Source organism: Amblyomma mixtum, chromosome 3 (genome assembly GCF_055824585.1).
Source record: "Amblyomma mixtum isolate Tamu chromosome 3, ASM5582458v1, whole genome shotgun sequence".
Lineage (NCBI taxonomy): Eukaryota > Metazoa > Arthropoda > Arachnida > Ixodida > Ixodidae > Amblyomma > Amblyomma mixtum.
In genome coordinates this window covers 75,494,997-75,514,570 of record NC_143014.1, presented here as the reverse complement: position 1 = coordinate 75,514,570, position 19,574 = coordinate 75,494,997, and the positions used below count along the sequence as shown (strand labels likewise).

At 48.2% G+C, this 19,574-nt stretch overlaps 2 pseudogenes; one reads left to right on the top strand and one right to left on the bottom strand.

The window, feature by feature from the left end:
- Positions 1–410: 410 nt before the first annotated feature.
- LOC149350632 (uncharacterized) lies at positions 411–1,195 on the bottom strand (annotated as a pseudogene).
- A 17,265-nt stretch (positions 1,196–18,460) lies between these two features.
- LOC149350631 (uncharacterized) lies at positions 18,461–19,244 on the top strand (annotated as a pseudogene).
- The last annotated feature ends 330 nt before the right edge of the window (positions 19,245–19,574 follow it).

The following is a 19,574-nucleotide window of genomic DNA, read 5'->3' as shown; positions in this document are numbered from 1 at the left end:
AAGTGATAACACTACATTGGTAAAAGTTGTACTGTGTGGTTAAGACACACTTTTCCAAACGTTGATGTAGGAATTATACTGTCTTCGTACTTGAGTCTTTTGAATAACGGTGGCCAATTGTCGGAAGGCCGTTGGTAGGGTGTTGGTAGACATTGTCGGTATGTGGTTGATAAGAAGTGTAAAGACTTTCTATGTACTTGAGTCTTTTGCATAACGGTGGCCAATTGTCGGAAGACCGTTGATAGGGTGTTGGAAGACATGGTCGGTAAGGGGTCAATCGGAAATGTACAAACTGTCGATAAGGGGATGATAGGAAGTATAAAGACTTTCTATGTACTTGAGTCTTTTGGATATCGGTGACCAATTGTCAGAAGACAGTTGATAGGTTGTTACTACAATGTATAAAGACGTTCAAAAGACTTTCTGTTCAATGTTGATAGGTTCTATTAACAATTGTCGAAAGACTTTCTAAAGAATGTTACTAAAAATTTTCGTAAGGGCATACACTGGCTAATCCAACTCCTCTGGGCCTGGATGATGGCCCTGCCCACGCACCTCGTCAGGGCCGGTGCGAACGAAGAGGCAGTCAGAGGCCTAGTCACTGCCCTCTGTCTGCTCAGTGATGGTGACAGCCTTGTCGGTCGAGTCCTCATCCTCATCATCCGTCAGCTCCGCAGAAGTGTCCAACGAAGATGTGCAGACCAAGTCGTCAGCCAAGTCTTCTGCAATGGGTGAGGCGCTGCCGACCCTTGTCCTCGTCGTCGTCAGTCAGCTCATCATCGTCGTAGTCGTCGGGGTCGTGGGGCCGTGGCTGGGACAGGGAGGCGACCCACGAGCCCAGGTCGTGGTTTTGACTGAAACTGCTCGCTTTGAACGATCCCCGTTTGGGGGTGGTGGCCAGGGCCGCCCGCATCAGCTCCACCCTCTGGCTGCTTTCGCCAGAAGATGCTGCAGGGGGCTTGATGAAGAGGCCCTTCCTCGGCGGTGGTGGAGGCCGATGTGATCGGTTCGACGAGTGAGCAAAAGGTTCCCTCTGTGTCCACCTGGAGTGGCCTGCCGGAACGCCTTGCTCTCTGGGCGGCTTCCAGGAGTTGGCAATGCCCCTTTTGGGCATGGGTGCGACGACAGGCTCTGGATTGGCTGGCTCTTCTAAGGCGGCGCTGGGCTCGTCACAGTCCAAGAAGTCTGAGGGCATGTTGAAGGTGTGCGCACGAGGTGGTCTTTGACGGCGCCAGTAGGCATCGACAACGTCATAATTAATGTCAGACAAGCCATCGTGCATGGAATGCGAGACGCCATTGGGAGGTTGTCCTCTGCCGATGCCGGTCGCTGCATGACGATTCAGGAACCCAGGATTTTCCCCAGTCTTTTTCTTGAGAAACTGGAACAAGGGCAGTTCTCGAAGAGGAATTCGCTGGCGGCCGCGGCACCAGCAAGGCAGAGGCTGGCAATCAACTGCATCCTCAAAATCCAACGGCGTCGTAATCCATTACGCGGGAAGCAGTGGTTGTAACAGATTATATTGTTACATAGAGTCTATATCCATTACGCGGGAAGCAGTGGTTGTAACAGATTACATTGTTACGTAATTGTACGCACCCAAGGGGTAGTCACTGAGGGATACTGATGCTGACAGCAGCTCAGTCGAACCACTGCCGGCCAACGGCGCACAGATCACACTTCGTTCTCTTCGCGCTCCGTGCACGAGCCCAGCACTGTCTTCTTCGTTGTCCACTGACAATATGAAAGCGGCAAAACGAATTACAAGCTGTGGACGCAACCAGGCTGACCAGAGACCGCCGCGTTACAATATTTTGATTTTGTATAATGTATATTATGCGAAGCATATTACTAGAGGTACAGCCTTTGTCAAAAGTTTGGAGCCCAAGGGGTTTTCTTTTGAGCCACACTGTGTCGTTCTTATTGGATCTCTAGTGCTCAGAATTTCCTGAACATGAGAAGATTTCTGGTACTGCCTCCTGCAATAGGTAGGACTTCAATGAATGCTCCTGGAGTCCCAATATAAAGCTTGAAAGCGAACCCCCCGGGCTCTAAACTTTTGACAAAGACTGTACACTACAGCCCTTCGCCGTGGTTACGCGCCGTGCACACCACGTGACACATGACGTCAAGACAGAGGAAGATGAGGGTCCACCTCGCGCCGTCGCTGTGGTTGCACGCCGTGCAGACCACGTGGTACAGTGACGACATACACGTAACATACCACGTGACACATGACGTCATGACAGATCGCCGTCACGCGCTGGAAGAGGGAGAACGATGCCATCGCCCAGACACCGGAATGTCCTCGAGCGGCATTCCCCGCGCATTTCGAACGCGCGTTCACACTCGGTGTAGGTGATCTAGTTACAGCTCCTTCTCTCGAGCGGTGGGAGACCGTGCTGGCTAGCTCTGACCCCAGAACGCAAGTTTTGGCGGTGGAGTGGGCTGACAAAGTCGTCGAGGGCTATGTACTCTCGACCACTTAACGCGACCTCTTGCCAAGCTCTTCCCGGCGAATAAAATGTTTTACAATCAATCAAAAGGTGAAACGCTCGCTCCACCGGGCAGGCGGACGCGGCTTCCGTGGCAATCCAGGCGCCTACCCAACGCGCGTCTCGAGGTTAGTCGGCGTTCCGCTGTAGCCATGCCGTTGTCTTCCCCCACGACGAAGGCTTCTAGTGGTTGTATTAAAATGATCAAGTATTCAACCAAGGAAAGCCATGTATTAACAAGCCTAGCCATCAATATGCTTCGCATCTGACCAGGGTTAACCAAGTTAAGCCTCAGCCATTTTTGTTCAAAAGTGTTCGACTTATGGTTTTTATATTCCTTACACTCTGTTTACTAAAATACATTTGCCTATATATGCTCTTCTTCTGTTTGTAGTAACGGGCATTTTATCTTCAGCTTTCCAGCTCTCCACCTTTCAATTTCTATTCCTGCCCTCGAGGTTTTTCACTCTCTTCACAATTTACGAAGGTTCTGAGATCATATCCTGCCAGAATTCACCCACTGGGCTGAAATTTAGAGTGTAACAAAAAGCTAGAAAGTAATTAACCAGAACAGAGCACTACGGAGAGCGAACTAAAGGTACCGTTATGGGAGAAGGAGAGTACCGTAAATTACACAATGAACTCCAACTGATGATATCCTGTAGCGTGAGACCAGGATAGGGAAACAAACTTGTGCGGACGAGTTCGAGTAGGCTTAGATCAGGCTTGGAAATTTGCCCGGATAGGGCAGCCGTGGCGTAGGACACGGCTAATTCGAGAACAAGTCTAGAGGGTTAGTCATGGCATTAAAAGGAAACTTGACTGACAGTGATGACGTACTGACTCCAGAGTTTGGGGGAAAGATGTATGCAGTTCGTACTGCCTCAGGGTGGTCACTTTTACAGCCAGTTTCAGATGCGGCAGTAAATCTTTCATCTTGCTATGAAGGCAGCTTCAGATGGATTTCGCGGGCTGGCGTCTAATGCACAAATTCATCTTAAAAAAAAAAGAGTTCACCATTTGGTCTAGGTGCGTGGCAGTGCCTATGTACGCGGCAACTGTTGCCAGCCGCTGCACACCGAGTGATGTCTCCGAACCCTCTCTTGAACGTAATCGTTGTGTTATGTGTCATCCAGCACAACAGGACTCTCTCCTATCAGCTTTAACTATGCCGGATCGTTGCCAACCAGACATTCGCCATGGCACTGCACTCGCTAAGTAAAGATGTGCTGCCACCGTAAGAACATCCAGCTGGTCTCTGAACGCGGCTGAATACGCCGCTTAGTCACTGGCGTGTTGTGATAGCTTTCCAGCCGCCCGATGGACCTCGCCGATAACATACTACGAGTACAAAAACCGTGTTAGGCTCCCAGGAGGTAAGTAGCCGAGCCCACAACAGCTCCTTGATCCGCTGGCGAGTTGCAACGTTGCCGTCGCTGCTTAGTGCCACGGTCGACGTGGACAAATCTGGGAGAGCCTTAACTTGGATGGTGGCAGGTGCACGCTATGAGAAGTCGGAATATTGTTGGAATGTGCTCATGAACATTTTTGAAGTGTGTGCGAGATCTTGTGGCTAGCAACGCTGCGTTTCTTTCCAGCCGATCGCGCATATGGCGGAGTCCGGGAGGAGAAATGGCGTCTCCTGTGGCGTTCGCAGTGGTGCTTCTGGAAGAGTGCGGCTACGACTGACGTCAATTAGAAGGCGGTTAACGCGCGGTCTCTACACTATGGCGCGCCATTGTTGCGCAATCATTCAGCAGTAAAACTGGCGAGCAGGTCCGACGTGGGTTCACTGCCATTCACAAGAGTCGCAGTATGCCGGCATACAATGGACCCGTATGGCCACCCTTGGCGTCCCTGTGACTATAAGCATAGCGCATATGACTGGAAAGACCGCATGCTAACTCTTCAGCGTTATGCTCTGAGTTTCGTCCCGCATGGTCTCGATTTTTGGCAGGGTGACCGCATGTAATCTTTTTTTTTTCGCCACTAAACTTTATTGTGCGCTCGAAATTATTCATTGGAGAAGAATTTTGTCGTGTCCGGTCGCTGTGTTGAATGCAGCGAAAGACGCACACGGTACTTTAAGACTTCGTTTATTTAAAGCCGATGAGGGTGCGACCAGCGTCGACCGAGGCAGGAGCCGAACTGGCCGCCCGAAGAAAGGATGGAGTGGAGAAGCGTCCACGGCAGGGAGTGGCTTCCCAGAACAGGAGGAGGGTGCGGGGGCGCACCGTGGGGGGGCATCCGGCGACAGCGTGCGACGAGGGGCAAGCGGTCGTTAGGAGGAGGATGCGAGTGGTCGTTAGGAGGAGGATTGAGTGGTCGTTAGGAGGAGGATGCGAACTGTCGTTAGGAGGAGGACGCGGGGGCGCACACACACAAAAGCAATAAGGGGACACAACAAATTTATATTCAGCTTTTTATGGAGTTTTCGGGTCCTTTGTGTGTCATTCCTTCTGTTGAATCTATGAGGCCTGTTAACCTTTTCCGCGCCTTCTAGTGACCTTGTTTTACTCCATCTGAATGTCCGACAGGCTTTCGTCGAAATTTCCGGAGCCCTCCACTACGGCGTATCTCATAGCCTTAGTCGCTTTGGGACGTTAAACCTCATAATCCAACCAACATTTCATGTTTTTTTAGTACATTAAATCCCAAGAGTGCTTGCATTCATGCAAGTAAATTTGGTTCATGTTTTACCGAGCCTCATTGTATCCTTTAATGTTTCTGATCGTCGATGTCTATGGGTTTTAATGCATTTGTCTGTTCGCTTCCTACTTGTTCATTTTTCTCCTGAGTTCCCGTTTTCTGTGTTAAAGAAACGGTTGGACAAGGATTTAATTTGTATGCTCTTCCCTCCGCCTATGTACATCTCAGTGTATTTTTGTTTACCGGGACATGACGTACTCAAAAGAATAAAAAAAAGGCCCTTCTCATCGTCTACAAAGACATTTTGCTATAAACTCCACACCGAGACATTACCCATTAAAGATGGTTAGAGAAGAAGGGCATTTTTGTGTCTACCACAAAATGCCGCCAATGTGGTGCTCCTGAAACGATTGAGCACTGTTTCCTCAATTGCAAAGATGCAAATACTCTTTTGAGATATCATGCAATGGACCATGTGAAAAAGATTTAATTAGACACCACATTCTGTACGATACCTCACTGCACTGCTATTTTTAGATAAACCCTTAGACTCTTTCTTCCACATAACTGCTGCGTAAAAAATGAAGACCAGGAAGGAAGAAACACCTACCACACGGACAAACGCTGCCCGTCATTTTGTACGCTGCAGCTTTGTGAAAACAAAGTGACCAACTTGCCCAAAAGCTCGTTTTACTAAAACCTTAGACTTTTTCTTTTTAATTGGATTACACAGCCTCTGGATGGGGTGACATTGTGAATCAGTTGTTTCTGCTAAAGACCCCTTCAGTAGAATCATCGTGCGCCTGAAATAAGTGCATGCCCAGACCATATGTTCGGACGAGAGTGGCGCTCATTGTTAGTGCTGTGATGGTCATTGCCTTTTTTTTCTAGTGCTTTATTGCTTAGGTATGTCGTATTATGATGAGTCAGTTATGGGCTCTGCATTGCCTCTTGTCTCGTGCTTGGTTGCTTATAGGTGTGCCTTGTTACGCATAATATAGGTTTGCCGCTGTGTTCCTGATGTCTGTACATAGTTCATGTACGTAAAATATTACATCAGTGTAACAGATAAGGTGTCGAAGCAGGAAAGTGGCGACTGCGTTGTGTGCCAATGCTGTCTCAGCAAAGCTCATATGTTCACGCCGCAGCGTGTTCCAAACCCGCTCGTGGTCATGAAGAATGTTATTTTATTTTATTTCATTTTAGGTCACGCAAGCTTCACACAAGGACCACCGAAATCTGAGAGTGGCGGCCTTTATTGCTATAGCGCACTGGAAAAGAAGACGTTGCGTGGCATGGGTGGTGGAAGACGTGGTGAAGGAAGAGCGGGGACACGCGCGTATCGCTCGCTCCGGACGCCTTTCGAGGGAAGACGCCGTGGACGCGGCCTGTTGCCCGCAGGGCCCCCGGCCAAGCGTAATCCAGCCCCAAGAGTTGAGGAGCTCTTGTAGCAGCGCATGGTAAGTTCCGTGACTACATTACAGACACATTTGACGGGGCTTTAACTTCGTAGTGCTCAGTTGCGTTGACGGCGAGGGTATTCTGACATGGGCCCCTTTCTCACTCTCTGCACACGGAACGCGGACGGGGCACGCACTTTGATGAGCGTGCCCATTAGGGTTGAACAGAATAAGTAGGAATGTGGACCGGTGACTAGGTGTCAAGCTGTCACCCGGTGTGAATGTTTCGGTTGCCAATCCGAGCGAGATGCACCGCCGGCGCTGCTCCTCATCTGGACTGGACCGTCGTCCTCGTCACTTGTAGGGCCCTGGCACCGACGTTCCATGGGGAGGATTTTCTTTTCTGCGTAAAATCTCCCATCTTAGATTGCGTCTAAGGAGAAAAGGACATCTTAATGAATTTTGGGGGGAATCTTCAAAACTAGCATCGATAGGAGGAGGCACATTTTTTTTTGCACTGGAAGATATTTTCGGCCTACGATACAGATCACGGCCAGGGCAAGATGCAAGCCCGGCCCCAAAAGCTGCCACGGAAGGACAAGAACAGAAAATCGATTCCAGTGCGGAATGCCTTATCCCTACGCTCACCTTCGGACCTTCTCGAAAACGACAGTCGCTACTGCTGTTATTCTCCAACGCTTTCATGAGCTCTTTCTTTTCAAGGCAGCCGTAGGAACGACTGGCATACGGCTGTCAGCAATAAGGCACACCGTGCCGTCTCCTTCTAGAAAGCGCGTTCGTCATATCGTTGCTTTGTTGTGTGATTAATAACTAACATTAACATACCACAGCGTTGACGAGCGTACGTTTATGTTGTCTGCCCAACATTGAGAGAACGAAAAGGTGGTGGTTCCATTTCGCGTATTCTGTACCGGTAAGCTATATATCGGGTTTCTGCGCTGGGCTCAAATACTGCTCTGACTCCGGTGACATGTTTCGCTCATGACTCCTGCATGTGCGATATACTGTGCCGGGAACCTTAAACGCCTCTTGGCGGTCAAGAGCTTTCGCTGGGCGACCCATCCTAGGTTCTAACCGCAATATTTCGATGCGAAAGCATTCCATGTCCCACTAGCACAAAAGCCGGCGTCCGTCGCCGTCCAGATCCGAAATTATTAATTGACGTCGCCATGCTCTCGCATAACTTCAACAGTGTACATAGTGGCGGCTAGAACAAAGAAGAAAAAATAAAACTTCTTCCGAAGATGCGGGGGATTCAACAAAGGACCTTCAGATTGCGAAGCGAGTAGGCAACCCATACGCCTTGAAACATACTTCTCGGCCCATAAAGGTGAACCTAGTGCATGTGTTTCGTTACGACTGTATGCTAATGAGTAGGCGTGTCACTGGAAAGGAAGGAATTTTTAATGAACCTCCCAACAGAGCTCACGATGAGGCCATCTTTTCGCATTCCAAGCATGTAAGCAGTCTTAAGTGCCCTCTGTATTTTTTTTTCCCCGATGGTAGGGTGTCGACTGGTACGACGGATCACACTAACTTGGTAGAACATGTAGAATTTATACAAGGTGTCCCAGCTAATTTTAGCCAGGGTATAAAAACATGCTGAGACACTCTATAGACGACGCGACTAAACGCATATCGCTGGCTATTGTACGCAGCAAGTGACATAATTTTTGTCTTCCGCGTAATTGATCATTTCTCGAGGTTAATTAACCAACTTCGCAAGCAACGAATTTACGCGAAAAATTCCAATGATAAAGTTCTAGAACGATCCGCAACACTTGCGATTGAAGAGTTTATAACTTTCCATCGATAACGTGGTTTTTTTTTCGATCACTCCAGATGCCCGCGCAATGGATAAAAATACTATGTGGCATGGGCGCTTGCGCGCCGCGATTGGAATGCTCTCAAACGTTCCACGTACAAATGGACACATCATTTAGTCGGGTGTACGATCACTCAAAAGTCGACGGGGCAGCGACGCAGGCGCTGACTCTGCGATTTGCTCCGGCGGTATGTTTTCCTCGCGGCGGTTCGCGTTTGATCGCGTCCCGCACCGACGTCTTATGTCAAAACTTTCTTGCCTCAATATTGATCCCCTCACACTATCATGGATTAACTGTTTCCTCACTAACCGGTTTCAATATACCGTCATCGGCGGTTATCATTCAGCAACTCATGAAGTGATTTCAGGCGTGCCGCAGGGTTCTGTGCTTGGGCCCCTGCTCTTTCTCATATTTATCAATGATCTCCCATCCGGCATATCTTCGTCCATTCGTCTTTTCGCTGACGACTGTGTGTTATATCGTCGCATTTCCTCTCACGACGACCAGATTATCCTACAAAATGACCTACAAAAAATAGATAATTGGTGTTCCGAATGGTTGATGGAGCTGAACATCACTAAATGCAAATTTATGCAAATTTCACGCAAGCATTCCAATATTACGTATCCTTATTCTCTTCAATCAACTATCCTTTCGCAGGTTGAATCATATAAGTACTTAGGTGTCACAATCAGCAGCCAACTGACGTGGGAAAAACACATCACTCAACTCGTTGCTGATACATCAAAAACACTGGGTTTTTTTAGAAGGTCACTTTCACTGTCTCCACAATCAATCCGTAAACTAGCATACGAGACTTTCATTCGCACTAAACTTGAGTACGCATCAGCAATTTGGTCTCCTCACCAGGCTTACTTAACACCATTGAATCCATTCAGAATCGTGCGGCACGCTTCATTACTTCAGATTACGATTTTCACCACAGCATTACCGCTATCAAGTCATCCATCGCTATCAGCCCACTAGCCCTTTGACGCAAAGTTTCTCGCTTATGTTTATTGCACAAATTATATCACAATTTTCCTAACCTACGCGAGTCCCTTCTAGTCCCTCCTGTGCGCACGTCATCCCGTTTATTCAACTCCATGAGCATCCAACGTTTACACGGATCAACTAATGCCTTTAACAAATCTTTTTTGCCAGCCGCTATTCAAGACTGGAATCGGCTTCCAGAATCGGTTGTCACTGAAAGCGATCCAGAAAGGTTTAAAGAACGTCTGATGTGTTATCTTGCTGTATAAATGGTTTCATTTCCCTTTCGTGACTTTATTTCTCTTCATGCTTTTGTTGTGTGTGTGTTTTCTTGTTTGTTCTTTTTTTTAATTCTTTTTTTCCCCACCAATGTGAGTCATGATGAATGTACTACTCCCCCCCCCCTTATGTAATACCCCCTCCCAGGGGCCTTTAAGGGTCTAATAAATGATGATGATGATGATGATAACTTTTTATAGGGTCTGCCGGTGACGCCGTTACGGTTAATTTGACGTGTTCCAGTTTTATTTCTAAACGTACCAATCCTGAAACAAATTTCCGGGCATTTACAGTCGCACACCTCATGTGGGCAGTGCTTCAATCAGTATCTGAAAATGGTGGCAGTCCTTCCGTCATTACAGAATCTTGTCTCTGATCTCACCATCTGCGCCTTCGCCAAGTCCTCGTCCCGAAGGAATCGAAGGAGCGGCCCCTGCTCGGTAGCAAACAACGGCTGATGTGGAACGGGAGAAGCCTCCCGTAGTGAACTGCAACGTTCTCCACGTTCCCACAGCAGGCATCCGCTCTAAAGGAAACAAGGCCAAACAAGGTCAGCGGTGCTTCTTGAGGTATGCAGGTGTAGACATGAAGGATGAACGATTTATACCAAAATGGCCCATGGACAACTACACGTAACAGATACCGTCTTTGCTATAAGTAAACAGGCTCTCCCTACCAGCTTCTTATGCATTCATGCGTCACCCGGAAAATAAGTGATGGCACAGCTCCACGTCACAAAGGTTTTACTCGCGAACGATAAGGGCTGGAAAACGGAGCGTCGGACTGGCGTCACCAGCCCGGATCTCTCGCTGTGTTGACAGACTGATTATTTTTGGCAAAGACGGCAAATATTGTAATTTACTGAGCAAAAAGCATTCACAGGAAGTTCTCACTAACGCCGCGGTATCAAGACAAATGCGGTGAAAACCACCCATGTTCCATGCCGCGACCGATAATTCTCTGACATAGTGGTAAAATAAAACATACAGTCGCCAGAGATGGTGTTTAAAACGTGACGCTTCAGGACCCCTACGGGTTCCTAGTTCACAATGAAAGATGGACGGAATGGGCCGCTCCTTATATGCGCACTTGACAGCGCAGTGAGTGGGCGTGGTATGTATTTTCTGACATAGTCCGAAAAATCCCTATCTGAGGCACTTTTACTCTGCGTCATTTTGGAAAAACCCCACATTGCTTCCCCGAGGAGTTTTTAAGGAATTTTTTTATCAATCATCGCAGTTCCTCGAATTTGAATTAAAGCCAAAGTGCTGTCCTGAATTTTCTAATCCCTATACCCGTGTCGCGTGTTTATATTTTCTTTTCCGTGCTCCGCCACGTATATGAAACAGGGATGACACGGGAGAAAAGTTGGCCGCCATCAGCTCTTAAAGGTACGCGTAAAAACATGGCACGATTTAATTTATAACCTAATTCAATGCGATTAATAAAATCAAAAGAAAGAGAACAAAATGACTAGCATCAACTCGCATTGCGTACATGAATTTTAGAATTCGTGCTTCGCAGCTCATCATATTCTCGATGTCCGAGGTAACATTAGCCAGGGTTTAAAAATATACGTAGGCATTCTAAAGCTACGGGACCAAATTTATGCTGCTGGCTATTCTACAGACATAGGTCACACTAATCTTGTATTTTGCATAATTGCATAATTCGTCGATAATAATTAGCCAATATTGCAAGCGATGTAATTAGGTGGAAAATTACAATGAGAAACTTGTAGAACTGTCCTTGTCTGTCCCTGTCATGAACCGCCGCGAGGAAAACATACCGCCGGAGCAAATCGCAGAGTCAGCGCCTGCGTCGCTGCCCCGTCGACTTTTGAGTGATCGCACACCCGACTAAATGATGTGTCCATTTGTACGTGGAACGTTTGAGAGCATTCCAATCGCGGCGCGCAAGCGCCCATGCCACATAGTATTTTTATCCATTGCGCGGGCATCTGGAGTGATCGAAAAAAAAACCACGTTATCGATGGAAAGTTATAAACTCTTCAATCGCAAGTGTTGCGGATCGTTCTAGAACTTTATCATTGGAATTTTTCGCGTAAATTCGTTGCTTGCGAAGTTGGTTAATTAACCTCGAGAAATGATCAATTACGCGGAAGACAAAAATTATGTCACTTGCTGCGTACAATAACCAGCGATATGCGTTTAGTCGCGTCGTCTATAGAGTGTCTCAGCATGTTTTTATACCCTGGCTAAAATTAGCTGGGACACCTTGTATAAATTCTACATGTTCTACCAAGTTATGTGTGATCCGTCGTACCAGTCGACACCCTACCATCGGGGAAAAAAAAATACAGAGGGCACTTAAGACTGCTTACATGCTTGGAATGCGAAAAGATGGCCTCATCGTGAGCTCTGTTGGGAGGTTCATTAAAAATTCCTTCCTTTCCAGTGACACGCCTACTCATTAGCATACAGTCGTAACGAAACACATGCACTAGGTTCACCTTTATGGGCCGAGAAGTATGTTTCAAGGCCTATGGGTTGCCTACTCGCTTCGCAATCTGAAGGTCCTTTGTTGAATCCCCCGCATCTTCGGAAGAAGTTTTATTTTTTCTTCTTTGTTCTAGCCGCCACTATGTACACTGTTGAAGTTATGCAAGAGCATAGCGACGTCAATTAATAATTTCGGATCTGGACGGCGACGGACGCCGGCTTTTGTGCTAGTGGGACATGGAATGCTTTCGCATCGAAATATTGCGGTTAGAACCTAGGATGGGTCGCCCAGCGAAAGCTCTTGACCGCCAAGAGGCGTTTAAGGTTCCCGGCACAGTATATCGCACATGCAGGAGTCATGAGCGAAACATGTCACCGGAGTCAGAGCAGTATTTGAGCCCAGCGCAGAAACCCGATATATAGCTTACCGGTACAGAATACGCGAAATGGAACCACCACCTTTTCGTTCTCTCAATGTTGGGCAGACAACATAAACGTACGCTCGTCAACGCTGTGGTATGTTAATGTTAGTTATTAATCACACAACAAAGCAACGATATGACGAACGCGCTTTCTAGAAGGAGACGGCACGGTGTGCCTTATTGCTGACAGCCGTATGCCAGTCGTTCCTACGGCTGCCTTGAAAAGAAAGAGCTCATGAAACCGTTGGAGAATAACAGCAGTAGCGACTGTCGTTTTCGAGAAGGTCCGAAGGTGAGCGTAGGGATAAGGCATTCCGCACTGGAATCGATTTTCTGTTCTTGTCCTTCCGTGGCAGCTTTTGGGGCCGGGCTTGCATCTTGCCCTGGCCGTGATCTGTATCGTAGGCCGAAAATATCTTCCAGTGCAAAAAAAAATGTGCCTCCTCCTATCGATGCTAGTTTTGAAGATTCCCCCCAAAATTCATTAAGATGTCCTTTTCTCCTTAGACGCAATCTAAGATGGGAGATTTTACGCAGAAAAGAAAATCCTCCCCATGGAACGTCGGTGCCAGGGCCCTACAAGTGACGAGGACGACGGTCCAGTCCAGATGAGGAGCAGCGCCGGCGGTGCATCTCGCTCGGATTGGCAACCGAAACATTCACACCGGGTGACAGCTTGACACCTAGTCACCGGTCCACATTCCTACTTATTCTGTTCAACCCTAATGGGCACGCTCATCAAAGTGCGTGCCCCGTCCGCGTTCCGTGTGCAGAGAGTGAGAAAGGGGCCCATGTCAGAATACCCTCGCCGTCAACGCAACTGAGCACTACGAAGTTAAAGCCCCGGCAAATGTGTCTGTAATGTAGTCACGGAACTTACCATGCGCTGCTACAAGAGCTCCTCAACTCTTGGGGCTGGATTACGCTTGGCCGGGGGCCCTGCGGGCAACAGGCCGCGTCCACGGCGTCTTCCCTCGAAAGGCGTCCGGAGCGAGCGATACGCGCGTGTCCCCGCTCTTCCTTCACCACGTCTTCCACCACCCATGCCACGCAACGTCTTCTTTTCCAGTGCGCTATAGCAATAAAGGCCGCCACTCTCAGATTTCGGTGGTCCTTGTGTGAAGCTTGCGTGACCTAAAATGAAATAAAATAAAATAACATTCTTCATGACCACGAGCGGGTTTGGAACACGCTGCGGCGTGAACATATGAGCTTTGCTGAGACAGCATTGGCACACAACGCAGTCGCCACTTTCCTGCTTCGACACCTTATCTGTTACACTGATGTAATATTTTACGTACATGAACTATGTACAGACATCAGGAACACAGCGGCAAACCTATATTATGCGTAACAAGACACACCTATAAGCAACCAAGCACGAGACAAGAGGCAATGCAGAGCCCATAACTGACTCATCATAATACGACACACCTAAGTAATAAAGCACTAGAAAAAAAAGGCAATGACCATCACAGCACTAACAATGAGCGCCACTCTCGTCCGAACATATGGTCTGGGCATGCACTTATTTCAGGCGCACGATGATTCTACTGAAGGGGTCTTTAGCAGAAACAACTGATTCACAATGTCACCCCATCCAGAGGCTGTGTAATCCAATTAAAAAGAAAAAGTCTAAGGTTTTAGTAAAACGAGCTTTTGGGCAAGTTGGTCACTTTGTTTCCACAAAACTGCAGCGTAAAAAATAACGGGCAGCGTTTGTCCGTGTCGTAGGTGTTTCTTCCTTCCTGGTCTTCGTTTTTTACGCTGCAGTTATGTGGAAGAAAGAGTCTAAGGGTTTATCTACAAATAGCAGTGCAGTGAGGTATCGTACTGAATGTGGTGTCTAATTAAATCTTTTTCACATGGTCCATTGCATGATATCTCAAAAGAGTATTTGCATCTTTGCAATTGAGGAAACAGTGCTCAATCGTTTCAGGAGCACCACATTGGCGGCATTTTGTGGTAGACACAAAAATGCCCTTCTTCTCTAACCATGTTTTAATGGGTAATGTCTCGGTGTGGAGTTTATAGCAAAATGTCTTTTTAGACGATGAGAAGGGCCTTTTTTTATTCTTTTGAGTACGTCATGTCCCGGTAAACAAAAATACACTGAGATGTACATAGGCGGAGGGAAGAGCAAACAAATTAAATCCTTGTCCAACCGTTTCTTTAACACAGAAAACGGGAACTCAGGAGAAAAATGAACAAGTAGGAAGCGAACAGACAAATGCATTAAAACCCATAGACATCGACGATCAGAAACATTAAAGGATACAATGAGGCTCGGTAAAACATGAACCAAATTTACTTGCATGAATGCAAGCACTCTTGGGATTTAATGTACTGAAAAAAACATGAAATGTTGGTTGGATTATGAGGTTTAACGTCCCAAAGCGACTAAGGCTATGAGAGACGCCGCAGTGGAGGGCTCCGGAAATTTCGACGAAAGCCTGTCGGACATTCAGATGGAGTAAAACAAGGTCACTAGAAGGCGCGGAAAAGGTTAACAGGCCTCATAGATTCAACAGAAGAAATGACACACAACGGACCCGAAAACTCCATAAAAAGCTGAATATAAATTCTTCTCCAATGAATAATTTCGAGCGCACAATAAAGTTTAGTGGCGAAAAAAAAAAGATTACATGCGGTCACCCTGCCAAAAATCGAGACCATGCGGGACGAAACTCGGAGCATAACGCTGAAGAGTTAGCATGCGGTCTTTCCAGTCATATGCGCTATGCTTATAGTCACAGGGACGCCAAGGGTGGCCATACGGGTCCATTGTATGCCGGCATACTGCGACTCTTGTGAATGGCAGTGAACCCACGTCGGACCTGCTCGCCAGTTTTACTGCTGAATGATTGCGCAACAATGGCGCGCCATAGTGTAGAGACCGCGCGTTAACCGCCTTCTAATTGACGTCAGTCGTAGCCGCACTCCTCCAGAAGCAGCACTGCGAACGCCACAGGAGACGCCATTTCTCCTCCCGGACTCCGCCATATGCGCGATCGGCTGGAAAGAAACGCAGCGTTGCTAGCCACAAGATCTCGCACACACTTCAAAAATGTTCATGAGCACATTCCAACAATATTCCGACTTCTCATAGCGTGCACCTGCCACCATCCAAGTTAAGGCTCTCCCAGATTTGTCCACGTCGACCGTGGCACTAAGCAGCGACGGGAACGTTGCAACTCGCCAGCGGATCAAGGAGCTGTTGTGGGCTCGGCTACTTACCTCCTGGGAGCCTAACACGGTTTTTGTACTCGTAGTATGTTATCGGCGAGGTCCATCGGGCGGCTGGAAAGCTATCACAACACGCCAGTGACTAAGCGGCGTATTCAGCCGCGTTCAGAGACCAGCTGGATGTTCGTACGGTGGCAGCACATCTTTACTTAGCGAGTGCAGTGCCATGGCGAATGTCTGGTTGGCAACGATCCGGCATAGTTAAAGCTGATAGGAGAGAGTCCTGTTGTGCTGGATGACACATAACACAACGATTACGTTCAAGAGAGGGTTCGGAGACATCACTCGGTGTGCAGCGGCTGGCAACAGTTGCCGCGTACATAGGCACTGCCACGCACCTAGACCAAATGGTGAACTCTTTTTTTTTTAAGATGAATTTGTGCATTAGACGCCAGCCCGCGAAATCCATCTGAAGCTGCCTTCATAGCAAGATGAAAGATTTACTGCCGCATCTGAAACTGGCTGTAAAAGTGACCACCCTGAGGCAGTACGAACTGCATATATCTTTCCCCCAAACTCTGGAGTCAGTACGTCATCACTGTCAGTCAAGTTTCCTTTTAATGCCATGACTAACCCTCTAGACTTGTTCTCGAATTAGCCGTGTCCTACGCCACGGCTGCCCTATCCGGGCAAATTTCCAAGCCTGATCTAAGCCTACTCGAACTAGTCCGCACAAGTTTCTTTCCCTATCCTGGTCTCACGCTACAGGATATCATCAGTTCGAGTTCATTGTATAATTTACGGTACTCTCCTTCTCCCATAACGGTACCTTTAGTTCGCTCTCCGTAGTGCTCTGTTCTGGTTAATTACTTTCTAGCTTTTTGTTACACTCTAAATTTCAGCCCAGTGGGTGAATTCTGGCAGGATATGATCTCAGAACCTTCGTAAATTGTGAAGAGAGTGAAAAAACTCGAGGGCAGGAATAGAAATTGAAAGGTGGAGAGCTGGAAAGCTGAAGATAAAATGCCCGTTACTACAAACAGAAGAAGAGCATATATAGGCAAATGTATTTTAGTAAACAGATTGTAAGGAATATAAAAACCATTAGTCGAACACTTTTGAACAAAAATGGCTGAGGCTTAACTTGGTTAACCCTGGTCAGATGCGAAGCATATTGATGGCTAGGCTTGTTAATACATGGCTTTCCTTGGTTGAATACTTGATCATTTTAATACAACCACTAGAAGCCTTCGTCGTGGGGGAAGACAACGGCATGGCTACAGCGGAACGCCGACTAACCTCGAGACGCGCGTTGGGTAGGCGCCTGGATTGCCACGGAAGCCGCGTCCGCCTGCCCGGTGGAGCGAGCGTTTCACCTTTTGATTGATTGTAAAACATTTTATTCGCCGGGAATAGCTTGGCAAGAGGTCGCGTTAAGTGGTCGAGAGTACATAGCCCTCGACGACTTTGTCAGCCCACTCCACCGCCAAAACTTGCGTTCTGGGGTCAGAGCTAGCCAGCACGGTCTCCCACCGCTCGAGAGAAGGAGCTGTAACTAGATCACCTACACCGAGTGTGAACGCGCGTTCGAAATGCGCGGGGAATGCCGCTCGAGGACATTCCGGTGTCTGGGCGATGGCATCGTTCTCCCTCTTCCAGCGCGTGACGGCGATCTGTCATGACGTCATGTGTCACGTGGTATGTTACGTGTATGTCGTCACTGTACCACGTGGTCTGCACGGCGTGCAACCACAGCGACGGCGCGAGGTGGACCCTCATCTTCCTCTGTCTTGACGTCATGTGTCACGTGGTGTGCACGGCGCGTAACCACGGCGAAGGGCTGTAGTGTACAGTCTTTGTCAAAAGTTTAGAGCCCGGGGGGTTCGCTTCCAAGCTTTATATTGGGACTCCAGGAGCATTCATTGAAGTCCTACCTATTGCAGGAGGCAGTACCAGAAATCTTCTAATGTTCAGGAAATTCTGAGCACTAGAGATCCAATAAGAACGACACAGTGTGGCTCAAAAGAAAACCCCTTGGGCTCCAAACTTTTGACAAAGGCTGTACCTCTAGTAATATGCTTCGCATAATATACATTATACAAAATCAAAATATTGTAACGCGGCGGTCTCTGGTCAGCCTGGTTGCGTCCACAGCTTGTAATTCGTTTTGCCGCTTTCATATTGTCAGTGGACAACGAAGAAGACAGTGCTGGGCTCGTGCACGGAGCGCGAAGAGAACGAAGTGTGATCTGTGCGCCGTTGGCCGGCAGTGGTTCGACTGAGCTGCTGTCAGCATCAGTATCCCTCAGTGACTACCCCTTGGGTGCGTACAATTACGTAACAATGTAATCTGTTACAACCACTGCTTCCCGCGTAATGGATATAGACTCTATGTAACAATATAATCTGTTACAACCACTGCTTCCCGCGTAATGGATTACGACGCCGTTGGATTTTGAGGATGCAGTTGATTGCCAGCCTCTGCCTTGCTGGTGCCGCGGCCGCCAGCGAATTCCTCTTCGAGAACTGCCCTTGTTCCAGTTTCTCAAGAAAAAGACTGGGGAAAATCCTGGGTTCCTGAATCGTCATGCAGCGACCGGCATCGGCAGAGGACAACCTCCCAATGGCGTCTCGCATTCCATGCACGATGGCTTGTCTGACATTAATTATGACGTTGTCGATGCCTACTGGCGCCGTCAAAGACCACCTCGTGCGCACACCTTCAACATGCCCTCAGACTTCTTGGACTGTGACGAGCCCAGCGCCGCCTTAGAAGAGCCAGCCAATCCAGAGCCTGTCGTCGCACCCATGCCCAAAAGGGGCATTGCCAACTCCTGGAAGCCGCCCAGAGAGCAAGGCGTTCCGGCAGGCCACTCCAGGTGGACACAGAGGGAACCTTTTGCTCACTCGTCGAACCGATCACATCGGCCTCCACCACCGCCGAGGAAGGGCCTCTTCATCAAGCCCCCTGCAGCATCTTCTGGCGAAAGCAGCCAGAGGGTGGAGCTGATGCAGGCGGCCCTGGCCACCACCCCCAAACGGGGATCGTTCAAAGCGAGCAGTTTCAGTCAAAACCACGACCTGGGCTCGTGGGTCGCCTCCCTGTCCCAGCCACGGCCCCACGACCCCGACGACTACGACGATGATGAGCTGACTGACGACGACGAGGACAAGGGTCGGCAGCGCCTGCCCATTGCAGAAGACTTGGCTGACGACTTGGTCTGAACATCTTCGTCGGACACTTCTGCGGAGCTGACGGATGATGAGGATGAGGACTCGACCGACAAGGCTGTCACCATCACTGAGCAGACAGAGGGCAGTGACTAGGCCTCTGACTGCCTCTTCGTTCGCACCGGCCCTGACGAGGTGCGTGGGCAGGGCCATCATCCAGGCCCAGAGGAGTTGGATTAGCCAGTGTATGCCCTTACGAAAATTTTTAGTAACATTCTTTAGAAAGTCTTTCGACAATTGTTAATAGAACCTATCAACATTGAACAGAAAGTCTTTTGAACGTCTTTATACATTGTAGTAACAACCTATCAACTGTCTTCTGACAATTGGTCACCGATATCCAAAAGACTCAAGTACATAGAAAGTCTTTATACTTCCTATCATCCCCTTATCGACAGTTTGTACATTTCCGATTGACCCCTTACCGACCATGTCTGCCAACACCCTATCAACGGTCTTCCGACAATTGGCCACCGTTATGCAAAAGACTCAAGTACATAGAAAGTCTTTACACTTCTTATCAACCACATACCGACAATGTCTACCAACACCCTACCAACGGCCTTCCGACAATTGGCCACCGTTATTCAAAAGACTCAAGTACGAAGAC